Genomic DNA, 15,834 nt, shown 5'->3' with positions numbered 1-15,834 from the left:
ATCACCATAAAAAGTGACTTTATCAACTAGAGTATAGTACGTACATACAGTTTCTTTTGCCTGTTGTTTTTCAGTCTCCATCCATCTCTAAAGTCAGCACCTTTCCCGCATCCCTTTTAGTGAGGTTGTTGCATAAATTTCTGTTATGGCTAGATTATGTTTTACAGTCTGCATTCCATGCTGGGATTCCCCAACCTCCTGAATGACTTTTTAAAATTTGCATACATTAAAATTCACTCAGTGCTGTGAAGTTCTATAGGTCCTGACAAATGCATAGTGTCATGTGTCCACCATTAGAGTCTTATACTCAACAGTTATATTACCCTAAAATTTTCCATTTTTGTTTAATAACTCACCCAAAAAACTCCTGATAGCCATTGGTTTGTTGATAGTTTTGCCTTTTCTAATATGTCATATAATATACAATATATAATCACTTCAGAGTGGTTTCTTTTATTTGTAATATGTATTTAAGGTGCATCCACATCTCTGTGTGGATTTTGTACATAAAATTTTACATAAATAGCATAATAAATATGTTTTCTCTAACTTTCATTGACAGTTTAAAATCCATATTAGCGACAACTCCACAACACTACACACAGATCACATCATGTTTTAAACTATGAGAATGGATAATCTACTTTATTTAAACATTCCACTTTTGATAGATATTAGTTGTTTCTAATTTTTTGATATTACAAATATATCTTTACTGAATTGCTGCATAGCTTTGAATTTGTATATTTGTTTAATTATTTTATAGATAGCATGAAGAATTGATCGATTAATTGGATGTATTACATGTTTTTAGCTTTATTTAAATTTTCATTTGGAAGTAATTTTGGATTTACAGAAGGGTTGCAATGATAATAGTTCCTATATAACTCTTCCCCTAGCTTCCTTAATGTTGACGTCTTCCGTTAACCATGGTTATATAGCTAATATTTGACATACACTGCGTTTTGCTTTCCAAAGAAGCTGCACCAATATATATTACTTCTAATACTATGAGGGAAACTCTTTTCTACACACTTTTTAATAGTGGATGTCACTCTTAAATATTGCCAATCTGATATGTACACATACTTTGTTACCTAAATAGCATTTTCCTGATTTTAGTGAAGCTGAGTGTCTTTTCATATGAATACTACCAATTTTTACAGTGCTTTGATAATTCTTCTGTTCGTTGTCTTTGACCATTTGTGTCATATATTTCTCATTAGGTTCTCTTAGCCTCGCTTGCATCCAACATGCTCAACTATCAACCACCTAAGCAACAAACCAAGTCTATGCAGCTCTCCCTGGCTCTGCGGCCTGAGGTACACCTGTCACTTGCCCAGAGTTTCTGCTTCCTTCCATCAAAAGGACTTGCATGAGTTCAAAGCACAGCACAGAGAATGGGACTGACTTCCCAAACAGGTCAAGACATGCAACCTAGAAGGATAAGGAGCTAACTCCCTTTTGGAGGAACCTTGCCAAATGGGAGAGAAGACGCAGGATGGAGCAGGCAGATACATTCTCTTTCTGTTCCTTGGTCAGATAGGCATGGTTTTTGAATTGCCTGTCCTTGATTTTCTTCTCTTCTCCCTACCTCATTTCTTATTTCCCTCAATTTTTCTACCCTGAGATTGCATCATACAGTAAAGCATTGTGTCTAAGCCTGCCCTTGGCTCTGTTTTCTGGCAGAGTCCGGGTTCAGACAACACTTTCCTCTTGGACAGTGTTGTTCTGTATCAACTTGCAAAATATCATCATGTATTATGGTAATTAATTCCTTTCTGTTATAAAAGTGCTAAATATTTTTGCAGTGTATACTGGCCTAATTTACTGAATAGTACCTCTCATTGTGCAAAAGACATAAATTATAAATATTTTGTTATCATTCTTTCCCTTATGACTTCTGGAGAGTCCTATGTTGCTTGGGAAGGCTCTTTGTAGCCAAAGATTATTTAAAAATTCCTACTAAAGTATAATACCTTTAACTTTTTCTCTTTAATTCATTTGAAATGTATTTTCATGATGATGGAAAGCAGAAATTGATTTAGAATTCAAAAGTGAGTTTCTAATTTACTTTATTCCCAATCTTTTTTTCTCAGTACCATAAAGTCTCTGGAAAACAGGTGGAAAAAATTGTGAAAGAATCTACACAGAAATTATAAAAAAACAAAAACCATTTTTTTCTTTAGTTTCAGACAGACCTAAGAACATATCTCAGACATAGGCGAGACCAAAACCCTCTGTGGGACAAACAATTTCACTTGAACTTCAAGGAATTCATTTTCCTCTTTTACTTTCTAATAATAATATGAAGTAATATATCTCTAAGTTACATCTACATAGAACCATCAGCATACAATTTTTCTTTTGGGTTTTTTTTTTTGGTCAGGTTAAATCCAGGACTATTTATAACCCACCTAATACTTTGGTGCCAACTAAAAGAAAAGGTCCTCTCTAAATGGATGCAGCTCTGTAGGTATGCAGCTTGGCAAACTCTCAGCATCTTTGCACATATTAGAAGAAGGCTGCACCTCAGGACCGAGGCGGCCTCACCTCTGGCAAGGAGGTTGAACAGCACAGCTCAGTTGGATTTCTGCTCACACCAACCTCCTCGGCCAGATGCACTAGAGTCGTGAACCTGCTCAAACCTAAGCTGGGCTCCGCTTAAGGCAAAGCTGTCCATGCCTTCTCCCTCAAATAAGTATGGCAGGACAGATTTACTCTTTGAAAGACGGCAGAAGATTATTCGAACATATTAAAAAAAACAAAAGGAAAGGAAGAAGGGTACATCATAAAAATTCTGAGATCTTTCTTCCAAGATCCTCAGTTCCCTGGAGACTTCTCAAAAGGCAGAGGGCTTCCCTGAGGTAAACTCGTCTCCTTGTTATTTTTTGCTTAAGATTAAATGCAGCAACCCTGCCCCCATTTCAATTCATGTGAGCATTCTTATTCCCTGTGGTCATTTTTCATCTCCACAGTAGACCAGTATACAACATTCTGTTTTTGTTAAATCTTTATTTTTTCTTTCAATATTCAAAATGCCTTTTAAATCAGTGCGTTTATTTTTTAAGGACAAAATTGAGTGTTTCACCATATACTGGAAAAAATATCATTTCTATGCACTTACATAATTTATTTTTCCCACTTTATACTCCATTCCTAATTCTGTTCTTATCTCTCTCATTTACTTTCTATGGTTTTATTTAAAGATGCATATTCCTGAATAATATATGTTGATGTTTTTATGCTGTAAATCTTAATTTTATTTTACTTTTATATTCAGTGCGATGTTTTTGAGCTCAATTAATGTATATATAAGTCTAGATCATTGCTTTTAACTGATCCAGAGGCAAATAAATATGTATGTTTATATATATAAATATATAATAATTTATATAAAATATTTTTATATATAATTTATATATAATCCTTTTATGCATCTATTCTTCCAGTGTTAGACTTCCTGCGTTTCTACATTGTTGACTTTGTAATTCCCTGTGGTTTTCATCTCCTTAGACTACTTCCTCTCCTGGGATGGCCTTTCTTGGCATGGTTAGTTTTCTCACTCTAGGGATATAAATTTCCAAACTGAGAAATCACATCCACACAGATATCCCTTGGGAGATCTATGCACAAAAAAGAGAGAATTCACACACAATCTATAATACGCCTTTCCCACCAAAGATCTCTGTTGTGAGGAACCATTTTTTAGCTCACTTTTAAAATATTCATAACTTCACACTGAATCTTGAGTATAGACTCTCACTCTTCACCCTATTATTGTCCATTTCTAGTATTTTCAATAGTACTGCCAGAATAACCCTTATGCCACTGAATCAGCTCCGTTAATCATATTATGTCTTCCTTAAGAGACTGCTTACCTTTCTGTTTTGTGTCCATCACCCTTCCTGGTATTCCATGACTACATTTCAGCAGATTGCTGCTGCAAATAATTAGTGACACTGATTTTTCTTGCCTTTGCTAATGACAGTCATCAAATCTGGAAAAAAATCTATCACATTTTCTTTAGTCTATTGTGCTTAAGATCAGGCAGTGAGCATCATTACTGGCTGCCATCCCATATCTACCCACTCTGGGCATCTACCTTTGAATGCAGGTACACTGCAATTGTATTACCTCAGCAGCTGCTGCATTTGGGGGAATATGAGCCACTCTGTGCTCCTCCAAATTTGAAAATTGTGTGATGAAAATGAAATTATGGACTCAGGTCACTGAAAGAATGTGCCGTAATATAAAATGTATTTAAAAAATTTTTAAAAACCGTGCACTTCTAACTTTAGAATCTACAAGGAAATATTCTTCATTTAAAGGGAGATGAAGATGCAAAATCCTACCTCTTCAGTTTCTCACTTAAGCATCAGAATAGCAGAACAGAAGATAAGGCATATACAGAATCAACAAGTAATTTAGCTCCTTTACCAGTTTCCATGGCAACCTTACTGTATAAAACTAAGAAGAAAAGATTCAAATAATTCAGGCTTTGCCATGGCCATGGTCATTGACACTTTCAGCATTATTTTCTTCAATACAATGTGTAAAGCAACCAAATACATATATGAGGCAGAATTTTAATACTACATATAAATACTTTTATAAACTTTAATGCAGGACAGTCACTGTATAGTAAATGGGGCAAAAAAATTCCTTTTTAGAAGTCAACTTAAAAAATTGTGAACTCTTGCCTATTGACAATGACTGAAATGAACCAGTTTGTAAATTGCCAGTTTTAAAGTGGTTTAACAGGCCGGATCTGTCCCTTCTTCCCCTCACATAAAATGTCTTTCATGTTACTCCCCTGGAATTTCTTTGCTGACCCTGAGTCACTGAAGATGAATGACTTGTCCAGGTTGTCCCAATAGAGTCGATAGCAGCCTTAAAAGCCTTCAGAATGGATCCTCTGGGACTCTGATCCTTGATAATAAAGATGCACTTTGAATTGTGGAGTCCTTGTGGTTCTGAAAAAGTGAAGGCAAAGCTATGACATTTGATACTTGATTCTCAGACTTCAGAGCTCTAATGTGCACACACAAACACATACATCTGATTGCTCTGTCACAGCAGTGCCTACAGTTCTACAGCACAATGCTGTCTGGGGTCACTTTCTTCACATGATGTTTTCCTGCTATGTGCATTTTAGGACATTATATTATTAATTGTTTCTGGCATCTTAGTCCAGACCTCAAATAACATTTGAAACTTTTAAATGGGCATTGTCTTTATAAAATCATATGATTTAATTTTTTTGTGTTAGTCTTTTCCCTCATGTTCTTATTAATTATTATAGATTTGCTTTTAACTTTCCATTTGAATTTATTCTCAATATTTATTTCATCATTCTAAATAAAACTTGGTTGAACACATATTTATTGCCAAGCCCTAAGTAAGGAGTTATGGATAAGATAGGATCCCCACCACTAATAGATTTATGTGCAGGGTTCCATAGAAAAACACAATTTACACAAAGGATGTCAAGAAAGTCTTTTAGGAACTGTTATTTCGAGTTAAAATTTTTTATGGGGGAGGAGGAATTGTCTACTTAACAAATTGAGAAGAAAATATTTTTGTCGAAAGTAATCTCAGGTGTGAAAGAACGGAGGTGTGAAAGAGATTGGCAGATTCAAGGAACTGGAAAGATTAGCAATTAAATATGCCATAGGCAAGAGAGCAGAGAGAAAATGAAGCTAAAAAATTGTTAGATAATGAAAGCTAAGGGACACTGTTGTAAAATCTTATGCAAATATTTTGTAATTATTTTTGCATGTGATAAAGTTTTTTCGTATTGGGAGGATGTAATAGAGAGTAGAGAAGGACAAGTAAGAGACTTGGAGGACATTTGAGTCAATTTTAATAATTTATATAAGAATTGATAAGGACCTCGATATACCTAGTAGAAGTAGGAATGAGAACAGGATATCTCCAAGGTGTATTAATTAGATTTTTCCATAGGATATATGTAACTTTTTATTTGGAAATAATTTAGACTTGCAGCAGTGTTATAAAGATAGTATGTGAATACCCTTCACTCAACTTCTTCCCAAGGTCAACATTTTATATAACATCATATGTAATTGATTACTTAAAATTCAGCAGTTAACATTGACATAACGTTCTTGACTAAACTATCAACTTTATGAGTCTTTTAAATCTTTCCACTAACATCCTTTTTCTTTTCCAGGATCCTATTCTATTTAGTTGTCATATCTCCTTAGTCACTTTCACACATTATGGGTGTCCGAGGAGGCGAAGAGAGAAACAAAGGGGCAGAGAACTTATATGAGAAAATAATCTCCACCAACTGAAAGCTGAAAACTACCCTAACCTGGGGCAGGAACAGACTTCCAGGTCCAGGAAGCATAGAGAGTACCAAAAATGATGAACCCAGTGAGGCCCACAACAAGACACATTATAATTAAAATGTTGAGAATTAAAAATACAGAGATAATCTTAAAAGCTACAAGAGAAAAGCAACAAGTTAGAAACAAAAGAAACCCCATAGACTATCAGCTGACTTTTCAGCAGAAACATTACAGGCTAGAAGGGAATGGCACGATATATTCAAAGCGCTGAAAGGAAGAGACCTACAACCAAGAATACTGTACCCAGTAAGGTTATCATTCAGAATGGAAAGAGAGATAAAGAGCTCTCCAGACAAGAAAAAACTAAAGGAGATCATCACCACTAAACTGGACTTACAAGAAAAGTTAAAGGAACTTCTTTAAGTAAAAAGGCAAGACCATAAATAGAAATGAAACTATCAAAGAAAAAATTTCACTGGTGAAACCAAATATATAGTAAGAGTAGGGGATCATACTACCTAAATGAAGTATGAAGGTCAAAAGACAAATGTACTAAAATTATTTACATATACAATAAGAGGTTAAGGGATACACCAAATTAAAAGAGGTAAAATATATGTCAAAAATATAAAATGTGTGTGGGGGATAAAAGTGTAGGGCTAGTATGATGAGGTCGAACCTAAGAGACAATGAACTTAACATAGATTATTGTATACATATGTTGTTATATATGAACTTCATGTTACCCATAAACCAAAAACCTATAATACATACACAAAAAAATAAAAAGAAAGGAACCCAAACATAACACTAAAAAAATATCATCAAGTAACAAAGGAAGAGAGCAAAAGAAGAAAGGAACAGAGAATAACTACAAAAATATCCTGAAAAAAGTCACAAAATGGCAATAGGTATATTCTTATCAATACTTACTTTAAATGTAAAGGGACTAAATGCTTCACTCAAAAGGTATAGGGTGGCAGAATGGATTAAAAAAAAGAAAGCCCCACATATATGCTGCATACAAGAGACAAACTTCAGATCTAAAGACACTCAAAGACTGAAAGAATGGAAAAAGATATGCCAAGAAAATGAAAACAAAAATAACGCTATGGCAACAATACATATATTAAACAAAATAAACTTTAAAATAAAAACTCTAACAAGAGACAAAGAAGGGCATTACATAATGCTAAAGAGAACAATTTAATAGAAAGACATAACACTTATAAATATCTATGCACCCAACATAGAAGCACCAAAATATATACAGCACATATTAACACACATAAAATGAGAAATTGACAGTAGCAGAATAATAGTAGGGGACTTTAATACTCCACTTACATCAATGGATATATCATCCAGACAGAAGATCAATAAGGAAAAACTGGCCTTAAATGACACAGCAGACTAGATGTACTTAATAGATATATACAGAATATTTCATCACTAAACTTCAGAATACACATTCTTTTTGTATGCACATGAAACATTCTCTAGGATATATCACATATTAGGCCACAAAACAGGTCTCAATAAATTTTAAAAGATTAAAATAATATCAAGCATCTTTTCTGAACACAATGGTATGGAACTAGAAATCAATGATGAAAAGAAAACTGGAAAAGTCACAAATATGTGGAGATTAAACAAAATGCTACTGAACAACTATTGGGTGAATGAAGAAATCAAATCAGAAATCAAAGAGACCGGAGACAAATGAAAATTAAAACACAACGTATGAAAATCTATGGAATACAGCAAGTGGTACTAAGAGGAAAGTTTATAGCAATACAGCCCTACCTCAATAAACAAGAAAAATCTCAAAAAAAAAAAATCTAACATTAGACCCAGAGGAAAAAAGAGAACAAATAAGACCCAAAATCAGTAGAAGAGAAGGGATAATAAAAATCAGAGTGTATATAAATGAAATAGATACTAAAAAGACAACAGAAATAGTTAATGAAACTAAAGTCTGGTTCTTTGAAAAGATAACAAAATTGACAAACTTTTAACTAGACTCACTAAGAAAAAAGAGAGAAGCCTCAAATAAATAAAATCAGAAACAAAAGAGGAGAAATTACAGTGGATAACATAGAAATACAAAGAATTATAAGAGAATATTACGAAAAGCTATACACCAACAAATTGGATAAGCTGGAAGAAATGGATAAATTTTTAGAATTATGCAACCTTTAAAAACTGAATCAAGAAGAAATAGAGAATCTAAATAGACCAATTACTAGGAAAGAGACAGAAACAGTAATCAAAAGCCTCCCAAAAAAACAAAATCCAGGACCAGCAGGCTTCCCCAGCAAATTTTACCAAATATTCAAGAAAGAATTAATACCCACCCTTCTCAAACTTTTCCAAAGAATTGAAGAACAGGGGACACATCTTAATTAATTTTATGAGGCCATCATTACACTGATACAAAAACCAGACAAGGATACTACAAAAATAGAAAATTACAGGCCAATAACACTGATGAACTGAGATACAAAAATCCTCAACAAAATGGTAGCAAATCAAATACAGCAATATGTTAGAAGGATAATACACCATGATCAAGTGGGATTTATTCTAGGGAGGCTAGGATGGTTCAACATCACAAATTAAGCAACATGACATACCCCATTAACAAAATGAAGAATAAAAATTGTATCATCTCAAGAGATGCAGAGAAGCATTCGATGAATTCAGCATCCATTTATGATAAAATTCTGAATAAAATGCGTATAGAAGAAAAGTACCTCCACATAATAAAGGCCATATATGACAAACCCACAGCCAATATCATATTCTATGGTGAAAAACTGAGAGCTATCACTCTAAGAACAGAAATGAGACAAAGATATCCACTTTTGCCACTCTTATTCAACATTATATTGGAATTCCTAGCCAGAGCAACTAAGCAAGAAAAAGAAATAAAAGTGATCCAATTTGGAAAGGAAGAAGTAAAGCTGTCGCTATTTGTGGGTCATGTGATTTTATATATAGAAAACCCTAAAGAATCCACCCAAAAACTATGAGAAATAATAAACAAATACACTGAAGTTGCATGGTACAAGATCAACATACAAAAATCAGTCGCATTTCTACACACTAATGACAAAATAGAAAAAAGATAAATCAAGAATACAATCTCATTTACAATTGCAACAAAAAGAATAAAATACCTAGGAATAAATTTAACCAAGGAGGTGAAAGATCTTACACTGAAAACTATAACACATTGTTGAAAGAAATTGAAGAAGACACAAAGTGATGGAAAGATATCCATTGCTCTTGGATTGGAAAAATTAACAGTTAAAATGTCCATACTACCTAAAGCTATCTACAGATTCAACACGATCTCTATCAAGGTCCCAATGACATTTTTCACAGAAACAGAACAAAGAATCCTAAAATTTATATGGAACAACAAAAGACTCTGAATAGCCAAAGTAATCCTGAGAAAAGAGAACAAAGTTGGAGACATCACACTCCCTGATTTCAACGTATACTACAAAGCTGTAATGATCAAAACGGCATGGAACTGGCATAAAAACAGAGACATAGGTCAATGGAAGAGAATTGAAAGCCCAGAAATAAACCCACACACTTATGGATAGCTAATTTTTGATAAAGGGGGAAAGAACAAACAATGGTAAGAAGAAAATTTCTTCAATAAATGAAAACTGAACAGACACATAGAAAAGAATGAAAGCAGAAAACTATCTTACACCATACACAAACATTAACTTAAAATTTATCAAAGACTTGAATGTGAAACCTGGAACCATAAAACTCCTACAAGAAAACATATGCAGTACACTCTCTGACATCAGTCTTAGCCATATCTTTTTGAATATGTCTCCTCAGACAAGAGAAACAAAAGAAAAAACGAATAAGTGGGACTACATCAAAACAAAAAGCTTTTGCATGGCAAAAGAAACTATCAACAAAATGAAAACGCAATCTATTAATTGGGAGAAGGTATTTGCAAATCATGTATCCAATAAGGGGTTAATATCCAAAATGTATAAAGAACTCATACAACTCAATAAGAAAAAAAACAAGCAGCCCAATTAAAAAATAGGCAGAGAATCTGAACGGACGTTTTTCCAAAGAAAATATGCAGATAGCCAACAGGCGCATGAAAAGATGTTCAAAATCACTACTTATCAGAGAAATGCAAATCAAAACCACAATGAGATATCACCTCACACCTGTCACAAAGGATATTATTAAAAAGACAGGAAATAACAAACATTGGAGAGGATGTGGAACCCTCATTCACTGCTGGTGAGAATGTGAACTAGTGTAGCTTCTATGGAAAACAGTATGGAGAAACCTCAAAAAATTAAAAATAGAACTAACATATGATCCAGCTATTCCACTTCTGGGTATTTATCCAAAGAGCAGGAAAACACTAATTTGAAAAGTTATATGCACCCCTATTTTCATTGAAACATTATTCCACAATAGCCAAGACTTGGAAACAACCTAAGTGTCCATCAACAGAGTGAATAGATAAAAAATACGTGGTATATTTGTATATACACTGGAATCCTACTCAACCATAAAAAGAAGGAAATCTTGCCATTTGCGACAACATGGATGAAACTTGAGGGTATTATGCTAAGCGAAATAAGTCAGATGGAGAAAGCCAAATATTGTATGATTTCACTCATACGTGGAAGATAAAACAACAACAACAAACAAACACATAGATAGAATAATTTGGTGGTTACCAGAGGGGAAGGAGGGTAGTGGGATGGAGGGTGAAAGGGGTAAAGGGGCACATGTGTATGGTGACAGATGTCAACTAGACTTTGGCTGGTGAACACAATGTAGTTATACAGAAGTCAAAACATAGTGATGTACATCTGAAATTTATACAATGTTATGAACCAATGTTGCCTCAATAAAAATAAATAAAAAGAATTACTATTCAACTCATTTTGCCTGTAGTAATTGTTACTGTCATGTTCTAAAAGTAATTTTCTATTTCCCTTATTCCTTCTATATTTATCAAATGAAATTAAATTGTAAGAAAGAGCTGTCCTCTCTTCTCCATTTTTGTTTTATTTAATCATTGAAACCAGAAAGGAGTCAGGCATATTTATTTTATTATTGAGGTTATAATCGTATACTCATTTATTTCACAAATTGTTCCAGCTCTGGCTTTTGGAACTCTTTCTAGTTGGCTACTACGTCATTTTGACAAGCCCCCCGCTCCTTTTTTCTTTTTAGCACTGTCTTACTCTTTGCACCAAAGATGTTCAAGCCTCACTTTTTATTTTCCCTGCTCCTATTTAGCAACTGCCATGGAGCTCTGGCTCCTTTTATTTCAGGAGGGTATTTAGAAACCAAGATCTCAGTGCTAGATGTGCTTGTTGCTACTATGACGTCCCTTTAAGGCTCTCTCAGTGGACAGAGCTGGAAAATATATGTTTGTTTGCTAACATATACGTACATGCATACATACATATATCTATCTATCGATCTGGCTATCAGTATGTGTATGTAGTATATAAATGTATACATATATATTTTTTTCATATTTATATCTCAGACCCCAATTCAGTACCAAATAGCTCATTCTAGCATTCGTCTTTTATTTGTAACTTTTTCTCTGAAAGTGAGAACCCTGTTCCTTATTATCTATATGTACTTATGTGTTTAAACTTAGTTGAATAAAAAAGTTTCACAATTGCTAAAGTGTACCCATGTGAGGAACAATTTTACCAACTGGAGTTCAGGGCTTGTATTTTATAGGATTTTGATTGTTATGTGAAGAATGAATATAAAAATCCTAAGTTCTTGATTTGAATGGCTGGATTCATGGTAATGGCATGGACTGAATGGGGATTTCATTGGAGGAAAAACAAATGATATAACAAAATTATTTTTGGATATGTTTAGTATTGAAATGGCTACAGTTCACCCAAATGGATAGGTTGAAAAGGCATTTGGAAGTATAGATCCAAGGTACAGATAACAGTCTCAATTGGAAATAAATATTTGTGAGTGCTAGTTGTGTCTAAGATATCCAAATACAGTATGTAAAGTCAGAAAATAAAATGGATTACTAATAGAACCCTGTGGAAACAAACATGCATGCTCTGTGAAGAAAATTCCCTGACCCTAGTCTGGGGATAATGATTGCATCTCCTGAAATATGCAATAATGGTTTATGGTATAATCCATGCAAAAGTTGTATTTCAGAGCCAGCCCTGTGGCCTGGGTTTAAGTTTGCCATGCTCCACTTTGGCAGCCTGGGTTTGGTTCCCAGGCACAGAACCACACCACTCCTCTGTCAGAAGCCACACTGTGGCAGAGGCTCACATAGAAGAACTAGAAGGCCTTACAATTAGAATACTCAATTATGCACTAGGGATTTGGGGAGGGAAAAAACGTTATATTTCATTAGCACCTGATACGTTATCTTCTAATATATATATTTAATAAGCTACACTTGGAATCATCATCCTTGAATATGGCTTTATGTATAAACTGCTCATGTTTGCTACTATATTTAAATATTTAGAGGCTATATTAGTTTGTATTGCTGCTATAAAAAATTACCACAGACTTAGTAGTTTAAAATAACACAAATTTACTACATCTTACAGTTCTGGAGGTCAAAAGTCTAAAACAAGTTGGCAGAGTACATTCTTTCTGGAAGCTCTAGGAAATATTCTGTTCCCTTGCCTTTTCCAACATCTAGAGTTTGCCCACATTTCTTGACTTGTGGTCCTGTACCACTCCAACCTTTCCTTCCACTGTCACATCTCTTTCTTTGATTATGGCACTCTTGCATCCCTCTTGTAGGGACCCCTGTGTTACATTAGGTCTATTTACATAATTCAGAATAATCTCCCATATTTAAGACCCTTAGCTTATTCACATCTGCAAAGCTGCTTTCTTAATATAAGATTACACATTCATAGGTTCCTGGGATGAGGATGTACACAGCTTTGTGTGGGTGGGGGCATTATTCTATCACAGAGGCATTATAATGTGCAATATAAATGAGTTAATATTAGCTGCTATAACAATAAAGTCCAAAATCTCCAAGGCTTCACACAACAGAAGTGTATTTCTTGTTTACATGAAGTATAAACAGATGTTTCTGATTGGCAGGCAACTCTAGAAAGCAGTGACCCAGTGATGGAGATTCCTTCTACATCGTGGCTCCATCCTCTTCAAAAGGGCACTTCCAAGTTCACCAGAAAAGAAGGACAGTGTAGGGAACACCAACACTCTAGGAAAGTTTTAGTGGGCCAGGCAGCAACCCAATGCCTATCACTTCTGCCCACATTCCAAAGGCCAGAATTCAGTTCCATGCCTACACTTAACTGCAAGGCTAAGGAATTTAAACTAGTTGTATATCTAGCAGGAATAATCATTGAGTTTGGTGAACAGATGTCTGGTCTCTACCAGTCACCAGGTTTACAAATAAAATAAAAGAACATTTCAGCAACTTTTAAATGAATACTAGTCTGATCATTCAGTAAAAACACTAATAGAAAATAAAATGGACTGATTTTAAATTGCAGTTAGGAGATAAAGCATTTAGCTTAAGGATAAAGGAAATATCTCTAAAATCACCAGAGGATTTGTGGCATTTTTATATTTACTATTAAGTCCCAACTAGTATAACCCTCCCCAGCAATTCAAACAGACCTTGATAAAGAAAATGTCCACCTTTTTGAGGCGGGGGGTGAATGGAGATCTTATAGGATCTCTGAGTTTAAATAAATAATAATTTCAAAAATATTTTATTACTATTTACATGTAGGATGACTGTTCATGTACTTGTTTAATACAGAAAGCTAGCTACCTATTTAATGTAACTACATATTTGGTAAGGAGACTTTTGGATTAGAATTATTCTTTGTCTCAAGAGGAATCATTTGTTTCCATTTGTAGACACCAAATGGGCTAAAATTAACATTCATTTATAGTCTAAGCTGGGAAATTTTCCTGTCACCCTGGAAATCCACGATGATTAGGTCCCCTAACTCATTCTACTAATCTAAGACTATTTCTCTATTTACATCCTTCTGCCCCAGTGATGGATAAAAGAGACATCCTATGACTCATAAAACGGTCATCCTATACCTAAGAGTTTTATGAGCCCTCTGTAAATCATTTCCAGGAGAGAAAGCACTTGACTTTCCTCAACAGTAGTGTGTCCACTGTTCAGGACTGTAGGACTGAGCCTAAATAGCTATCGTGCCATATTGTTTTTGCTGTCAATCTTGTATATATGTTCTTGGAATCCTCAAGATTTGAAGAGCTTTAAAGTTAAGAGAAGAGCGTTTTGTAATCAGGCAGAATTAGGATACTGTAGTCATATATTTCAAAAATGTACGTAACAAACGTCTGTGACACCATTCTTTCCCCTGCTAATACAGTAACATCTGACAGTTTATTAAAAAGAAAACCAAGAAATCACCCCCAGTAGCGTGGAGTGGATTAATTTGATGTTTAAATGCATTATGTTATGATACTAATCCAGTTATATGGAACAAAGTCTAAAAGAGAAAAATGACTGCCAGGATTGCCACAATGTGTGGAAGATAAGAGAAAATAGTAGTTAAAGAATATTTCTCTTTGCAATGAATAGTCAAAAGAAAGGAAAAACCTAAACCTGAAATGATCATATGGAAGCATGAGCTTTCCACTTTCCTCTGGTTTTGTGAAAGAATCTTGAAAAACTGTTGTGAAAATTGTGACAATTTAGTCATGTTTTCTCATTTTGAGCATTGCTCCACGCTTTTCCTTTTATCTCTCACTTCTCATTTATATGCATAATTCTCCTGATATAGCATTTGTTGTTTTCATTATACATGGTGCTGTAATAGAAAATATTTTCTCTCCTAATGTGTCACTGTGTGTCATTTTAAAATGACTATTATCACAAAACACAAAATTTACTGGGCATTATCTTTTATTCTGAAATTGTGAAATGTTCCATAATATGTGTCAAATTTATATTATAATAAAAAGAAAATGAGACCAAAAACACTTCTGGCATTGCATTTTGGAACTGGGTTTAGAATCTCCCATCAGCAGTGCTGGCCATTCTGGCAGCACCTTGGGCCTTGTGTTTCATTAGGAGGTAAGGAATGTAGAGGGAGCATCTCTTTCAAATTTTCGGTGTATTTTTAGACATCATTTAGAAAGAATGAAATAATTCAAATGGAAGAAATAACATAGGTGCATTGTTTCATTTATTGATTGATACACATACAAGCTAAGATATTTTAGGTAAAGAAACAGATTTTTCACCAGCAAATTGCAGTCTCAATAAACTCAGAATTTAGCACTCCACACTGTGTGGAAATGAAGGAATCAACTTAGACAAATTTCTAAATATGGTCAAAGCCTATTTTCTGATGTTTTGCACTATTGTTAGATTGCTACCAACATCCTGAGACAGAAAATTCTGAAGTGGGTGTCAAGTAATTGATACTAAATGGAAAGAGCTGTTCTGGGCTGTATGGACTCTAAATTAGAA

Source organism: Equus quagga, chromosome 3 (genome assembly GCF_021613505.1).
Source record: "Equus quagga isolate Etosha38 chromosome 3, UCLA_HA_Equagga_1.0, whole genome shotgun sequence".
NCBI lineage: Eukaryota > Metazoa > Chordata > Mammalia > Perissodactyla > Equidae > Equus > Equus quagga.
Note: the sequence above shows the minus strand (reverse complement) of the source record.